The sequence below is a fragment of the Condylura cristata genome, unplaced genomic scaffold (genome assembly GCF_000260355.1).
Source record: "Condylura cristata isolate star-nosed mole 26May11 unplaced genomic scaffold, ConCri1.0 scaffold00020, whole genome shotgun sequence".
Taxonomy (NCBI): domain Eukaryota; kingdom Metazoa; phylum Chordata; class Mammalia; order Eulipotyphla; family Talpidae; genus Condylura; species Condylura cristata.
In genome coordinates this window covers 25179909-25197059 of record NW_004567121.1, presented here as the reverse complement: position 1 = coordinate 25197059, position 17151 = coordinate 25179909, and the positions used below count along the sequence as shown (strand labels likewise).

The 17151-nt window shown below is 40.3% G+C and overlaps 1 protein-coding gene across 1 annotated transcript in view; it reads right to left on the bottom strand.

The window, feature by feature from the left end:
- The window catches only part of ALK (anaplastic lymphoma receptor tyrosine kinase), a 564885-nt gene that overhangs the window by 365082 nt on the left and 182652 nt on the right, over nucleotides 1-17151 (bottom strand). The window lies entirely within an intron of this gene.

Sequence of the window (17151 nt, the reverse complement as noted above, 5' to 3'; positions counted from 1 at the left end):
CTTCCATCACCCTCCTTTCACTTCCTCCCCCATTTTCTCAGCAACTTTTATTCAAGAAAGATCACAGCAGCGATGACAGCTGTGAGATCTTGGAACAATTTCCTGCTATTGAGTTGAACCTCATGAGGGCCATTTCAAGAGGAATGTATTGTATTTTGGGTGACTCATAGTTGTGTCATGTGTCTAAGACATATTGAATATCTTCTCACAACCGATTTCAATGAATCAGGCAATATCTTTGACTAGTTTTCATTCTCTTTTGTTTTAAATTTAAAGGCGAGCATAAGAAAAAATTCTAACTTTGGACATGATGTACTGGGAAGGTTTAGACTTGATTCCATGTAACAGTGCAGAAAATCACACAAATGTGGTTAAGTAGAGGAAGAATAAAATGTGTGTCTCCATGCTGAATCACCCTGTGAGGGACTTTTGAAAACTCTCTTGTGTTATATTGAAACATAAGAAAATAAGGAGAAAAAGAAAGGAGCATAGTATCTCTGGAAACCTTGTTATCCTGGTTCCTCAATTACTTCTTGACTAGACAGCGTTGCCAATTCCCCAGGTGAAGTCTCCAGAGGGGCCTCTCTAAAAATATCACTGTTCCTATAGCCAGTGTTTCTGAGAGTTGGGGGAGACAGCTGTGTCATCCTATTAAGATCCCGCTTTTAGAAGCAAAGGGAATAAAGATGAGAAGGACATTCCAATCGCAGTTCCGAGCCTCCACTTGCTCACGTCCACAAATGGGATGTTAACGTACTCCAACTCTTGATCTGCTGGTTCCATTCTGAGCTTCATTTCTTAGATGATGTCATTAATAAATACCCAGTTCTACACAATAATATTGATTTTCATTTCTTTTTGTTTTTTTTTCATATTATTCTTTATCTACCAAGACAGACCTCAGATTCACAGCCTCTTTTCTAGTTCAGTGCTACTGCCCTGATTTCAATCTTCACCTGTCACTGGAGTAGCCTCTTACCTTATTGGCCACTTGCCTTACGCTCTTTCTCGGTGACTACCAAAGTGATATTGGATCAGGATAAGTCACCCCTCTGTTTAAAAGTCCTCCTAATGTCTGCCTCATACATTCTGGATTCCTTAATGTGGCTTTCAAAGTCCTTCCTCATAAATCCAGTCTAAATCTGTCTTTCCAAGCTCCTATCCCACCAAAACCCCACAAAACCCCACCCACCTTTCCCTTTGCTCCCCATTCATCATCAGTAGCAACATAATGACTTCCAGTTATTGAATTTCTTCCCTGCTCTGTACCCTGCCCTGCATGGGCAATCCTTCACTACTCCCAAAAATATTTGGGGCTGATCTGACTATCATCATAGTTTTAGGGATCATTTACAAAGGTCTAGTAACTTGTTGCCATCCTCTGACTGGAACATCATTTCCTTCCCCATCCTCTTAAAAAAAAAAAAGACCCTGGCATTTATCACCTCTTCTTTTGAAACTGGCCTCAGCAAACCCTGGATCTTTTAAATTTCATTCTACCCCGTTGGAAGTTACTCTTAGCTTTCTCTGTTATTTTGCAGAATGTTATTTAAACTTTATTACAACAACGATCTACTTGTTAAATGTGTCTGTCACATACTCTAAACAGGAACTAGCATTTATGTCTTATGTGTTTCTGACATCCTTTATGTCTACAATGGACCTAATCCACAGTAGATATTAGGTTTTTTTGAAGATTTATTTATTTATGCATACAAAACTGGGGTATAGGCCAGAAGTGTGGTGATGAAGCCAGTGAGAAGATTCACCAGAGACAGGGTGGGGAGCAGAACAGGCAGATTGAGTGAAATACTCTGTTGAGGGGAGCAGTGGGCAGGTCAGAAGAGGTCTACTGCACCATGTGAGTTAGCTCCATGGACGTGCAGAAGCAAGTGCTGATAGCTTTGCAGTGCTGTGCTTTAACCCATTGAGCCACCAGGGAGATGCCACATATTAGATTACTGATTATAGGCCGTGAGGTGGTGGAGGACTCCCAGGTATTGGGAGTTGGGAGAAGATAAGGATATGGCGACAAGAATAGTTAGGCTCCTTGACTGAGGTCATTATATCTACTTCATCATTCAGAATGCAGAGTTGAAGTTCACTATGGGATCACATAATATTGTTTACATCCACAGGATATCCCCTGGAACCCAGAATGAAGCTATTCCTGGGGTGGAAACCAGGTAGGCATGCTCTCTTTCAAAGGATTTTTTCATTAAGACACACAGATAAGATACACTATAAATTTCACTCACGTAAGAGCTGCCTTCTCTTCTTCCCGAGAAGTAATGAAATAATTAAATAGAACTGACCCCTGACCTGACCCCACCACCCACATCTCCCCACGATGATGCCTTACCACTTCTCATCCCCTTCTGTTGTCCCACCACCACTCAAAAGTTCATGCAACAGTGCTCATTTCTGGACCATTTTCAATTAATTTCCTGAGTAAAATTTCACAAGACACTATCAAACCTTTTGCTAAAATCAAGATATATTACATCTACTCTATTCCCTCAGTCTACTAATCAAAAAAGCAATCAACTTTGTATGGCATGATTTGTTCTTCTAAAACCATAATGCTTATTGCTCATAATTCCATTATCCTAGACAGTATTTTTTCCTCTTAATATTTGTTCCACTATTTTAACAGGGATTGAATTACTAGATGGGTGGTTTCTAGGACCCCTTTTCCCTCACTGCTTTGTAAGTTTGCTACCTAATTGGATGCTATCAACAGGATGGTATATGCTTATTCTGTTGAGTCACAGAAGCCAAGAAAGGGGCTTCCAGGAGTCACTTGCCCCTGATTCTTTGCTCTGCTCTTATTCCCTTCCTGAACCCTTGTAGACCACTCTTCAGTCTCCCTAAGATGAGAGGCTGAGACTCTTGATAATTAGATCAATGACCCACAACCCAATGTCAGAAAGCACTTCTAATTTCTAATTCAGACCCCTTCATGGTAGGGTGGGACAGGCACAGATGTGAGTTCAAATCTCTATGCCATCTACTAGTTGTGTGAGCTTAAACAAATTGCCTTATATTATTTTTCTAAAAGGAACTAAAGAATTTTCAAAACAAAATCACAAATTTTTTATTTTTCTCTAGTTTTTTATAGCTAAAAAATAAAATCTGCAATAATACTAAAGATACTTTTCTCCCCTTGGCTTACCAATCAAAATTCCATACTCTGGAAGAAATGGGTAGTTAAGGGTTTGATATATGTGCGTCAGGGTAATTTTTTATACACAGTAAACATGTTTATGTCATAGGTCCATAATGTACATGTCGCATTACAATCTACACTTTCAGTTAACTATATAAAGGTCAGTCTTTTTCCATGTCAGTACACATAACAGCTGTTTTTTGTAATAATTATGTTCATTGCTGTAATTAAATTTTTTTCTGAGTAAGTCCTAGTTATTTTGATTGGTCCCTATAGATGGAGATTTAAAGTGGTTTCCAATTTTTCTAGATTACTATTAATACTGACAATGAGCTATAATAAGTTTTAAATAATTAATGAAAATCAAGTAAAGAATGAGAACTGGAACACATTAAGGTGGCCCACCATAGGCAGGCTGTCTCTGCTCCTCTTTCCCCACACTTCCCTGCAATAGCACTATGTGGAGCTAGAATAGGGTTGGGCAGGGGTGTGCAGGCAGAATCCACCCTCCCTCACCTGGAATGGAGGATGGCTCAGAGTGTGAAATTGACTGTGACAGTTTCTAAATCTTTCTTGGACACAGCAGCTGCAGGTTGGTCACTGCTGCTGCTTATAGCCAGAGTGTCCTTGGGCAAGTGCCTTACCTTTTCAGGAGCTTAGATTGTTTATAACATAGACTGATCTTTTGACCATAACTAACACTGCCATTTATTGAGTATTTACTGTACATTAAACACTGTGCCAAAAGAGCTTTACTACTTTATCTACTTTAATTTTTACTAAATTCCTCGGAAGCAGATAAGTCTCATTTTTAATTGGGCTTTAGTTTTACTGAATGATAAGTTATTTATATATTCTGGATATACAATTTGCAAGTTTTTCTCCAAGTTGGTGCCTTGTCATTTTCTATCTAATTTTTATAGGCTTTAATCCGGTTAATCTTTCCATGACTGTCCTTGCTCGTGTTCAAGTGGCCAGGGAACTTGTACCAGGAGGGGGTCATGAGTAGAAAGAAGCCGGGTCGCAGGGGACCAAAGGATCAGCTCCCGTGCCAGGGAGTCAAGCCCTGTGTTGGGCATGCCAGAGCTGAGTGGTGGGCTCCAAGCAACTCTTCCTCTAGGCCAGCTCCTGGGCCTAAGTGTCTCTCATGGTCTGGTGTCAATTTCCACCTCTGGGCTTGTTAGACCATTGGACACAGACTGCACTTGTGCCCGGGTCACTAGCCAGAAGTCTTCCTCTAACTTCCACTGTCCCTCTCTACTGCTCCCTCCCTATCTTTCGTTCCCCTCCTGCCTCTTCTTTTTCCACTACAGAGCCATATCTTAGGGCATTTGCTATTATTGTTAAGTGCTTAAATTGTCTTAGCTTTAGCCTTTGGGGAAAGTGTTTGAAATGTCCCAGCCTTGGTTGCAAGTAGTAGTTTCTTCCATGAGGAGACACAGGTGACCTAAGTTGGTTCTCTATTCACCTCCACCAGTTCTGGCTCCAGCTGTTCTATCTTGGAAGCTTCAGGATCAAGACATCAAGCAGTTCATCTCTCTGAGCTCCTCCTCTTAGAGTTGTCTAACAGTGCACCCTCTCTACAGGGTACAACACTGCCCTTCCTTATCTAGTACCATGCCATGTCTCCAAAGTCACAATTATGGATAGATGCCCCGAATCAACACTCTATACAGCCAAGGCCTCTTCCTCTCCGGGCTGCATCGCCCATATTGCTGCAAGCACTGTTCAGTTAAGGGTTTTCCTATCCCTCTCACTGTTCTTGGTGTGCTCTGTGGTTGTTTATCTTGCAGGGGTTATTGACTCTGTTCTTCTGCAATTTACTTGTAAGTATATGGATGAGACAAGCCTGGCATCACTCTGGTACCATCTTGCCAGATGAGCTTTCATAGTTTATTAGTATCTTTGAACACAAAAGTCTTGATTTTCATGAGTTACTGTTTTTTGATTCTTTTTTTATCAGTTGTGATTTTAGGGCCACATCTAAGAACTCTTTTCCCAGCCCAAGGTCACTGAGGTTTCACCAATATTTTTTCCCCCTGGAAATTTCAGCACTTACATATAGGTGTTTGATTACTTTTTTGTGAGAAAAATGGCTCAGTATATGGGAATATGGATATCCAATTATTATAGCACTTCCTGCTGAAAAGAGTATCTTTTCCTCTATGGAAGGGTGTAGGCACCTTTACTGAATATCATCTGTTAATAAATATGTAGATTTATTATGGGCTTTTAATTTTGTCCTATTAATATATATATGTGTGTGTGTGTGTTTATCATACTATATATATAAACATATATATACACATATATACATATGTATGTATCTACACACATATATACATACATAGCATAAGTCCTCAAATGTTTTCTAGAAACAATTTTCTAATCTCTTGTAGACCTTTTATATTTTCACAAAAAAAAAAAAAAAAGCAAACTCATGCCAGGATTTTGAAAGAGACTGCATTGAATGTACAGACCAATTTGGTGAGAAATTTCATCTTAATGCTATTGAGCTTTCAAACCCATGAAATTTAATGTCTGTCTTTTTGTTTATATTATCCTTAATTGCTTTCAGCAATGTCTATAATTTTCAGGATGGAAAGCTTACAGATTTTTTGCTAAATTTATTCCTAAGTATTTTCTTCTTTTTGATGCTTTTTCAATTGGATTGTTTTCTTAATTCCATTTAGGGAATTATTTGTTGTTAGAATATGGAAATATAATTGGTTTTGGTTTATTGACTTTGTGTCCTATGATCTTTCTAAATTCATTTACTTACTCTATTAGGTTGTTTTTTGTAACTTCCTTTGAATTTTTCTAAAACATGGATCATATTACCAATTAATAAGAACATTTTTCTTTTTCTTTTTAACCTATGTATTTTGTTCCTTTTTACATTTCCTCCTTCTCACCTTCCTTCCTTCCTCTCTTCCTTCTCTTGCTTTCCCTCATTGCATTGGCTAGATTCAATACTGAATACAAGTTAAAAAAAGGCAGACATTCCTGAGTTGTTTCCAGCCTTGGAGGAAAGCTTTCACTCTCTCAACCCTAAGTATTTTGTTAGGTTAATTTTTCCCTACAGATTCTATTATCAGGCTTAGAATTTTCCCTTCTATTTCTATTTTGTAGAGAGATTTTATCATGAATGAATTGTGCCTCTCCAGTGTCTACTGAGATCATCAGATGGTTTGTGACCTTTACCCTATTAATATAGGGTGGATGTTGAACCAACCTTGCACTCTTGGATAAATTTCAATTGGTCATGGTATCATGACCTTTTCATATTTCGCCAGATTTTATTTTTTAGTATTTTGATAAAGAATTTTACATTTATCTTCAAAGGGGCATTTGCAAATGATTTCCCTTTTATGATGCCTTTTTCTAGTTTTAGTATCAGGGGAAAGTGAGTGGCCTCATAAAATGAGTTGGAGTTCTCATTCCTCTATTTTTTGAAAGTGTATGTGAAGAATTAATATTATTTCTCCTTTAAATGTATTATAGAATTCACCATTTGAAACATCTGGGTCTGGACTTTAATTTTTAGGAAGACTTTTTTCTCCCCCTTTCTTTAAAAATGTCTTTAAGGCCCTCCCTGGTGGTGCAGCGGGTTAAAGCACAGCACTAAGAAGCTAAAGCCACTTCCGCATGAGTTCCATCCCTGCCTGCCCCGGAGGTGACCCACATAGCGCAGCAGACCTCTCCTAACCCGCCCGCTGCTCCCCTCAGCAGTGTACTTCAATGATCTGCCTGTTCTGCTCCCTACTCTGTCTCTAGTGAATCCTCTTACTGACCCTGCCCCTCTGGCCTATACCCCAGTTCTGTACGCATAAATAAATAAATATTTTTTAAAAATGTATTGTACATGATTCCAAAACTGAAGTTGACAATTTTTGATTGCTGAGCAATATTCAATTATGTAAATATACCACATCTTTAGGAAAACTTTTAATTAAAAATGTATTCGTTGGTTTTAAGACTACTCAAATTTTTCTATTTATTATTGAATCAATTTTGATAATTTTGTCCATTTAAGTTGTCTAATTTATTTTTAATAACATTTTTATGAGACTTTAAATTTTTAATTGAAAATTTTCATTTCTGAATTTGGCAATTTGTTGTATCTTAGCTTTTAATGTAGCTAAAAAATCATCAATTTTTCTTGGCCTTTTCTAAGAAACACCTTTTGTTTCATTGATTCTCACTATTATTTTTACTGTTTTCTATTTTTCTGATTTCTGCTTTAATCTCCTTTTCTTCTGTATGCTTTCACTTTTCATTGATTTTTTTGTTTATTCTTGAAATGGAAGCTTAGCTTATGGATTTCAGACTATTTATGGATTTCAGATATTTAAAGCTATAAGTTTTTCTCCAAGCACTTAAAAATTTTTCATTCGGTTAAACTATTCTGTAATTTCATTAGCTATTTCTTCTTTGATACATGCTTATTTAATTTTCTAACATTTATGGATTTCCAAGATTTTTTCTGTTGGCTACTTCTAATTAACCCCACTGTGGTCACAAAACACAATTTGTATGATTTCAATCATCATAAATTTATTAAATGGTCGAGTATACGATCTTCTCTGTGTTCCTGAAAGGGAATATGCTCTAAAGTCCTGCTAGAGTGCTCTCTAGGTGTCTTTTTTGTTGAACTGATTAATAGTATTATTTAAGTTTCTGTAGCCTTTCTGTCTAGTTGTTCTCTTCATTATTGGGAGTAAGTTGTCAAAATCTATAAATTGATAAATTGTCTATTTCTCTATTAATCCTGACAGTTTTATTCATGTGTTTTGAGGCTCTGTTGTTAAATTCACATACTTTTTTTAAAGACTTATGTATTTATTCATATAGAATTGGGGTACAGGCCATAGATGCGGAGAGTGAGAGGATTCACCAGGGACAGAGTGGGGAGCAGAACAGGCAGATCGACGAAGTACGCTACTGAGGGGAGCAGCGGGCGGGTCAGGAGAGGTCTGCCGCGCCGTGTGGTCACCTCCGGGGCAGGCGGGAATTGAACTCATGCGGAAGTGGCTTTAGCTTCTTAGTGCAGTGCTTTAACCCACTGCGCCACCAGGGAGGGGCCTCACAAACCTTTTAACTGTTCTTTTTTCTGGTGGTCTGACTTTCTTATCAGGAAATTTCCATCTTTTCTTAGAAATATTTCTTGTTTGTCTCTTATTTAGTTATTCCAGCTCTTTTCAAGTTGCCACTGGCATAGTGTCTCTCTTACTGTCCTTTTACTTTCTACCCATGTGTGTCCCTGGGGCTAAGTTGTGTTTCTTATAGAAAGCATATGTGGTTGGATCTTGTTTACTTTTTTCTAATCTTTTCATCTCTGTCTTTCGATTAAATGTTTAGACTTTACATTTAAGATAACTCGTGATTTGATTGGATTTTTTTTTTCTGCTTGGTTTTTATACTCCTGTCTTTTAGTTTCTCTGTCCCTTCCTGACTGTCAAATATATTTTTCAGAATATCATGTCAAACCTGTTGATTTTTAAGCATTTTTGGAGTTACCTTCTTAGTGGTTGCTCTATGGGATATGAATCTTAAATTTTCACTGTCTACGTCAGATTAACACTAACCTAATTTCAGTAAAATATAGAAACTTTGCTCCATTATATTTCCATTTCATTTCCTACCTTTTGTGCTATTATTGCTACCCATATTAAATCTATATATGTGTCAAACCAACTATATGGCTTTGCAATTATGCATTTATATAACTTTTATATCTTTCAAAGATGCTAAAAAATGAAATGAGAAAAATATATTTATTGAGTCTTTTATATTAACCCACATATTTACTTTTTCTGGTGTTCCTCATTTCTTTCTGTAGATTCAAGTTATCTCCTGGTATGAGTTCACTTTAGCCTGCATGCTTTGTCTTAATATTTATTGTAAGGCAGGTCTGCTAGCTACTTTGGATTCCTCTTTTCTCCCCCAAAGACTGTGACTGGTGCTTTTCTTGCTGCTATTTTTTCTCTCTTGCTAGTTTGTTTCTTTGTTTAACAATCTGGGTATTCTATATCTATGAAATCTGTCTCCCCTGTAGTGTGTGACCACTGATGTCTTCCATCATTAACATTTTTTAAATTTATTTTTAAGCTTGACTTCCTATAAGTTATCTAGTGTAACTTAATAGTCTGCAAATGTTTGGACAGAGAATATGTTCCAACACTTGAGTCAGTAAGACTTCTGTTTTTTATTGATAGATCTTTGTGTGTGCAGGTGAAGGAAGGACTTCTAGCATGAGTAGTCATAGAATCACTGAGCATGAGTATTCACTTCTAGCCAAGGGAAGAGGTTGGCATGGGAGAAGAAGCACATTCAGTGCTCAGGTTATGGGCTCTTCCTTACCTCCTCTGCATATCCACAAAATATTAGGGCTAGCTAGAAGGTTGTGGCTAACTGGATGCTTTTCCACCTCCACTGGGCTGTTCTTGTCCTGACCATGATAAAGCCTCCAGCTAGTTGAGTTCTAGACCATCACTTTCACTTTCAACATTCCTGGCAAGTATTTTGCCCCCTCCTCTAAATCAAACAAGCCCCCTTTAACTGCACCATAGAAGCTGGTGGTCTTTGTGGTATACCCTACTTTGGAAGACCTCTGTGTAAACTGAGTTAGAACATAGATGAAGATGGTCAAAATGCCAGCGATGCCCACAGCTCTTACTTGGGTCTTGCAGGGATCACTGAAATCAGCAGTTACTTATTAAGCATAAATGTTTCTCAGATTGTTATATTCACTTAGACAATTTTTAGAGCACTCAAATAGTTGTTTTGAATAGTTTTGTCCAGTCTTATAGTTGCTTTTAGGGAGGGAATCTCCCAACCTCTGCACTCGGCTAGAAGTCCTTCCTTATATCATTTCCTTAAATATCATTCGATTAGTGCATACTATGAAAATGTGCATTTCTAAAACTATTTCAAGGGTTATTGTAAGAATCATGTAAGGTAACGTATGATGAGTGCATGTCAGTCTTAGATAAACACTGACAGGGTTACTGTACACAACTGGGTCACTTGTGCCCTATACAAATGTGTTCAGTAAGGGGGCAAGTGGGGCTGAAATTCATTTCATGGTCTGTCATGAGTTCTCGTATAGGCTGCACGCTTCTGGGTACAAGCTAGACCTTTACCTTGAGTTGGTCCAACATATTCACATAAAAGCTTCTTATCAAGCTCATGTTTTCTGATGGTTTTGTTTCTATTTTCATTTTATTGTTCTTCCCTTTTGCAGAATAAATGGGCTCAACGACTACTCATGCAATTATCAGAGCATGAATTTTAAAATGTTACAGGCTGTTTTTACTGGTAAGGGTACTGAGGAGAGTGTTTTTAATTAGGTTTTCTGCAGAAATTCAATTTCCAAAACCATTTGAAAGACATAGGGCCCCTTAAGGTTTCCTTTTTCACTCCATCTAGGCACCTGACTTCCTCCTGAAGGACACTTATTTTCCACTTTGCCTTTGACCTCAGAGATAAAGAATCCAATTGATTCAGCTTATTTTCTATTGTCTGTGGTTTCTACTTATTTCCTAAAAGAGCAGAGGATTTCCAAAATTTTCCTAACTCTTGTTTCTATAGCAAGCAACATTTCTTAAATTTATCCTCATGCATCACCCAAATGACCTGGGTTTGTCTTTGTGGCTAGGAAAATCTCATTACCATTCCATGTGCTGCTCAATCCCACTGGTCTTGCCTAAATTCCAAAATTGTGCTTCCAAAACTGTGGATGGGAAGGACATGTTTCGCTTTGAGCAGGAAGAAAGGTTGAGGAAGGAAGAAGAACAGAGGATACAGAAAGAGAAGAGAGGGAGAAAGTCATAAAATATAAAGTGAAAAAAGAAACGAAGCAATCAGGCTAGGCAGCTGTGGGTAGCCCTGGAGGAGATCAGGCCTGAAGAATTAAGACTCTTGCCTTCTCCAAAATGCTCATTTTTGAAAAAAAAAAAAAAACAAACAATTTTTTTAAAGGTTTATTTATGTATGCATACAAGAACTGGGGTATAGGCCAGAGGTTTTGGGAGGGGGTTTGGTGGGAGGATTCATCAGAGACAGTGTGGGGAATGCAACAGAAAGGTTCAATGAAATGCACAGTTGAGGGGAGCAGAGGCCAAGACAGGAGAGGTCTACTCTGCCATGTGGGTCAGCTCCTATGCCAGGAATCAAACTCGTGCTGCAGTGGCTGCAGACAGCTTCACAGCACTGTACTTCGATCTGATGCACCACCAAGGAGGGCCAAAAGAATTATGTTGAATGCTGTGTTATTATTATCATATCCTCAATATTACTGGTCTGACTTAGCAGACTTGATCTAACTCATTGTTAAAGATTCCAAACAAGGTATAATCTGTGTTAACAGTTCAGATGCAGCAGTAATTGCTCTTTCTTTGCCCGGACTTGGGAGCACACACTGTGATAGAATGGCTGGGGAATGCTTTACACCTTTGGGTCATAGCACATGATGCTAATAAATGAAAAAAATAGAGACTTCTCAGGAGAGGATGCCTGTTTAAAAATGATTCTTTAATAATAATTTAAATTTCTATAGCCCAAGTAAAATTGGAAATGAGAGTATCAAACAGGGGCATCCTATGGCTTGTTACAAAAAGTGAATTTAATGTCTATTGACTTTCGTGTCAACACTGAGCAACACGTAGTCCTTTCTCATTCAAAATGTCTGACAGTAACTTTTCATTTCCAGCAAGATATTTCAAATATCTCCTCCTCTTCTTGCAGAGGCAGAGAATGTCAATCACATCAGACAGAAGACAGTTGCCAGAGAGAACACAGTCCAACTCAGGGTCCTTCAGAGGCAGAGAGAACTGCCACCCCACTTTAATAACAAGAGCATATTTCCAAATAAAATCAACTAGGAAAGACCTGATATCTAGCAAATAGACCTCAAGCAAGCAAGAATAAAATCAGTACTAAAAATCCCAAAACAGGAAGTAGATAGCATCCACCAAGATCATTATGTTTTAGATAAGAATAACCAGGCTACCCCCATAGCCACAGGCTAGTAGCTGGGTCAGTGAGAACTGGACACTGACATCTGAACCCCTGCGCTCTCTAGGGCCTGCTGCCTTTCCATCTGTAGGTGAACACAGTTACTGTTACGGAGCCAGCACCATCATTCTCAGCAAATTCTGCCATCATGTCCAAAAAGTCCTAAATTTAAAAACACCCCAGGCTATAGTATACATGGACACAGAATCCAGCAAGCCTCCTGTATTTCAGGGCCAAATGTCTTTTAAGCCAAGGCAGAGCCTCGCTTCAGGCTGCCATGGCTGGGAGACTGTTCGCAAGGCTGGCTGCGCTTTCTCAACATTCGATCTTCCTGTTTACAGTGCAGTCTCTCCTGCATTATTCCCATTGATTTTTATAGCACGTCAGGAGGGAGAGCCACAGAGGTAAAATGACCTCCAGATCTCTCTTGCACTTAGACTGAACTAGTCTTTCTCACTCTTGAATGAGTAAAGATTATCCTTCCACTCTAAGTAGGATTAGACTGTAGTTATCGCCATTCAGGAGAATTTTATTTTATTCCTCTGTGCAAGGTCCTGGCTTTCCTTCAACTCTCTTCAAGCATAAATTTAGTGCGGCTCATGACTTCTCTTAAACGGAGCACATATTTCTTTAAGATGTGTCCTATCTGAACCATTCGATTATACAGAAATCACTGAGGCTAAAAAATCCAGATAAGAGTAATAAAAGGTTCTTAGTAAGAGGAAATAAGGAAGTTGGAAAGACAGCTTCACATGCTCTTAGAAATATCCTGTCCTCCCCACGCCGTTTACCGATGGAAAATTGAAGCCTGAGGTCACGGGTCAGCTAGTGACAGACCCACGCACCTGGCTCCCAGCTCTTCCAGCCCTAAAAGCGCAGTGTGGATCAGCGGGACCTGAATGCATGTCACAGTGACACCAGTGTGTGCTGCTCACTTAGCCCTAGAACCTCTACAAGTTCTTGGCCCACGAAGCCATAAAAAGGAATTCACAGACTTTTTAGATAAGTAAGCTGAGAGAAGCAAACCTTTTACAAGAAAGTGAGAATAAGTTTGGTTAGAGGGAAAAAAAAAAAAAAAAGCAAAGACCCCCATGCAGTGTCGTCAATGAGGGGCAAAGGAACCCACTATGGGTCCGTGGCTAGGACATACTTAAACTCTTCTTTCTCTGTACTAAACTCTCGACATCCTATTTTGTAATTGGCTTTTTCCTAGTACCAGCTCTTATCTTAGAGTTTACCTTCTCTGTCCAAGGTCTTATTCTCTCAAGTTTTACTGTCTTGTGTTGTGGACTTTCTGACCTCATTTTTGGAGTAGGTTTTGGTTAGTACCACTTAGAATTTACGGTCCTTTTTTTAGAAGCCTCTTTAACTCTCCCACAGTCCCTGCCTGCGCTATCCTTGAACTGCCTACTTAATGCCCTGTACTCGGCACCATGCCTCAGTGTGCAGCCTGCACGTTGGAATCCTCTCCAGGTCCTGCCAGGTGCAAAGAAGACACCGGCGAGAACAGACTCCCCAAGATCTCCTGCCCTCGCTCATGCCATGGTGGATTTAATTTGGTCATGTCACAGACAGCAGAGGAGGGAGCTGGGCGAGGATGGAAGCCACGCCTGGAGGGGTGCAGCTGCAAGCCCAGGAACACCAAAGTCAGGAAGTCAGGAAATGACCAGGAAGGGATGCTCCCGCCAAGCCTCCAAAGGGTACCGAAACTCCAACACCTTTATTTTGATGGCTGACTTCCAGAACAGGGAGAGGACATGTCTGTTGACGGGAGCTTCCCAGTTGGTGTTAATTTATTACAGTAGAAACTCACATGCAGGGTACAACTGACAAGGCCAAATGGCTGGAAGACCCGACTCTGGCAACGCAGCACTTGAGCCCTTTGTGACAGTGCCCTGAGCTACTCAGAGCTCCTGGAAGTGGCTCCACTCTGAAAACTAAGCCATCCTGCTATAGAGAAGCCCCTCAGCAGCAGTGTTCCAGGCAAGCTCTCCACAAGCCACACAAAACAAAGCAGAAAGTAGTGCCCGGAAGAGAGCTGAGCTGATGTCGGAAGAACGTCTGTCTTCACGGGGGCTCCGCTTCTTTGATTCTTTCCACGTGCATTAGGAGAGACGGGCTGGAGGGGCTGATGATCTGTTTTCCATTTTAAAGTTAGGTTCATGCTACAGATGGAATTTTGTCTTTTTGGGAGAGAACAATGTGCTCTCTTGATAACAGTCCCAACACCAGTAGCCACAGAATGCCCCTGGTGTGTCTTAAAAAGCCACAGAATGCCTCAACCTGATGATTCCTCAAGATTTTATTAATTTATAATATTACTCTCCATCAGGATGATCACTTTTTATTATCTTGCTGTTCTGAATTGTATCTTCCTTATTATTCTCAGCTACAGAGGCCATAAATTAAATCACTCAGAATTTACACTCTTACAGTTCATTATCTCTGATTGGTATTATCCCACTGCCTTATTCTGGCCCTTCTATATCACCTGTCAAGAAATATTGCAATAGAGTCTAAATACCATCCAGCCAATAAATGCAATAAATGTTGAGTTAAAAAAAAAAAAAACTCTGGTGACTACACTTTCCCTAAAGGTGCCTTCCCAGAAGGCCCCCATTGCTCCTTCTTATCTCCACTACCTGCTTTCTCCTCTGCTAAATGACAGTGAATGTGAGATTCTAAAGAGCTAGGAATTGGGACCCAGATGGAGGCCTTTGCTATACTGCTGTCAGCTGGGCATGGCATTCTCCTCTTTGACCTTCACCTCTTTACCTAAAGGCATAGGCACATGAAGATATACCAGGCTATTTCCTGAAAAGCAACTTTATCTCAGGGATATGAAGCAATGGGATGACTCAAAAAGCACCGTGTGTCCATTGCCATGTGTTGAGCGCCTCTCAGTGACAATGCAAACCCATCCACGTGTGACTGGGAGGCTGGTCCCAGTTCCTCAGATTAATCAACTCTGTGTGAGTGTAGATCTTCACAACAGACCCCAGGAAACATAACATGATGTTCTGATAGCTGCAAGTTCCCCTAAATTAATTTGAATGTTCACTCACTAAAGAGTTTGCTAAAGTGGGCTTATGTAGCCATCAGCTGGGAGGTTAGGGCTGGTGTCCAGAGATACCCCGAGGGGTGGCCGGAGGGGTGTGAGGCTGGTAGGGTGCCCACGCTGCCCATGCAACACGCCCAGGATCCCAAGGAAGTTAAGTAAACATAAAATATAATATAACAGCGTTCCATGGGAATTGAAGCTGCAATGATATATTGTATCTCATCCACTGGCGAGACAAAATATAGACTATAGACAAAGCAAGCGATCCTCAGACGATGATAAACCTGGCCATAGGTCTGAGGCATCCAGAGTGGGGAGGGGAGGAGAGGGAGCAAAAACAGGAGTGGGAAGAGCACTCTGGACAAGACCCAGGCTACCAGAAGGGGTGATGGGGAGCGGGGCCCCAAGGGAGCAGGGCCCCAAGGGAGGGGCTTTGGTGGTGGGTGTGGTGAAGGAACATATCATTATAGAGGTGTAAACTGTACCCCTACAACACCTGCTGTGATGTAAATCAATGTTACCTTAATAACTATATTTTATTTTAAGAAAATAAAGTAACAGTCTGATGACAGCAGGCTCTGGCAAGGATAAAGTCATGGGGACACTAATCATCATTAATGGGAGCAGGAGTGATGCCCCCACTTTGAACACAACTGGCGGTGCCTGCTGAAGCGAAGCGGCACCAACCGCATTGCCCGCAATCCCTCGGTAGTTTCATGCACTAGGGAAACTCTGACACGCGCACAGCCAGTAGACAAGTGCAAAATGCTGGCAGAAGTGTTGTTGATAATAGCAAAGGCCTGGAAAACACCCAAATGTCTAACGACAGCAGAAGAAATAAATTGTGATATTTTCATGCAATAGATTCAAAACCAAATGAACCATTGCTACGTGCATCAAAAGGGACAAGTCACAAAGCAGCAGTATGATCCCATTTACTTAAAAGGTTACAGACCTAATCAATATATTGTTGGAGGCAATGTGCAAAAGTGGTAAGGCCATAAAGAAAAGCAAATAAATGATTAACACAAAATGCAGGCTAACACTCACCTCTGAGGGCAGGGGAGGTTTTTGATCTGGGTGGAGGACAGAATAGGTTGTAAAGGGCCTAAAAAGGTTCCAGTCTTACACTTGGGGCTGAGAACACAAGTGGTGACTTTATTATAATCTTTAATCCAGCACATATGTTACACCTGGTTTTCTGCACCTGCTAGATTTTGTAGTAACAGCTATAAGGATGAGATGCTCCATCTCACCACACCGACTGGATCAGAGCCTCAGGCTGCAAGGTCTAGGTGGTATTTACATAAGCCCCTCTCCAAATCACCACCACTACACACACCCCAGAATACCTATCAGTATTTGTAATCAAGCAATTTCAGGAGCCATAGAAACAGAAAGGCATGTAAAAGGAAAGACAACACACAGTTGAGGCTTTATGGATGATGGAGAAGCCTGAGAATATTAGTTACTTCTGTGCCACTATAAGTTCCTTCCAGAGACGCTCTGAGCCTGGCTCCTGTCCAGTTCCCAGTAGCAAGAGCCTGAGATAATCACCTCCAAGAATTGGGCACAGAGCAGGCTCTCACCACAACTTTTGCCACAAAGACAGAAACACAAGGTGGTGGAAAGTGCCCTTGTCCAGGTCTCATCACAGCAGACATTGAGGCCTGGACCCACCTTCCAGAGAGTCACTTCCCCTCTCTGGGTCTCAGCCCTCCCTTCTTCCCCATGTCCCCCACAAAACTGCAATCTACTGAGACATTGTAAGTGGATGTACTTTGCAAAATGAGTACTGCTCTGAATGTCTAGTGAATCCATTACTATCTCAGTTACTATTTCTTCCTAGGAGCCAGAAACATCAGCTGTCAATTCTGGATCCATAGAATTTTGTGGGCTCAAG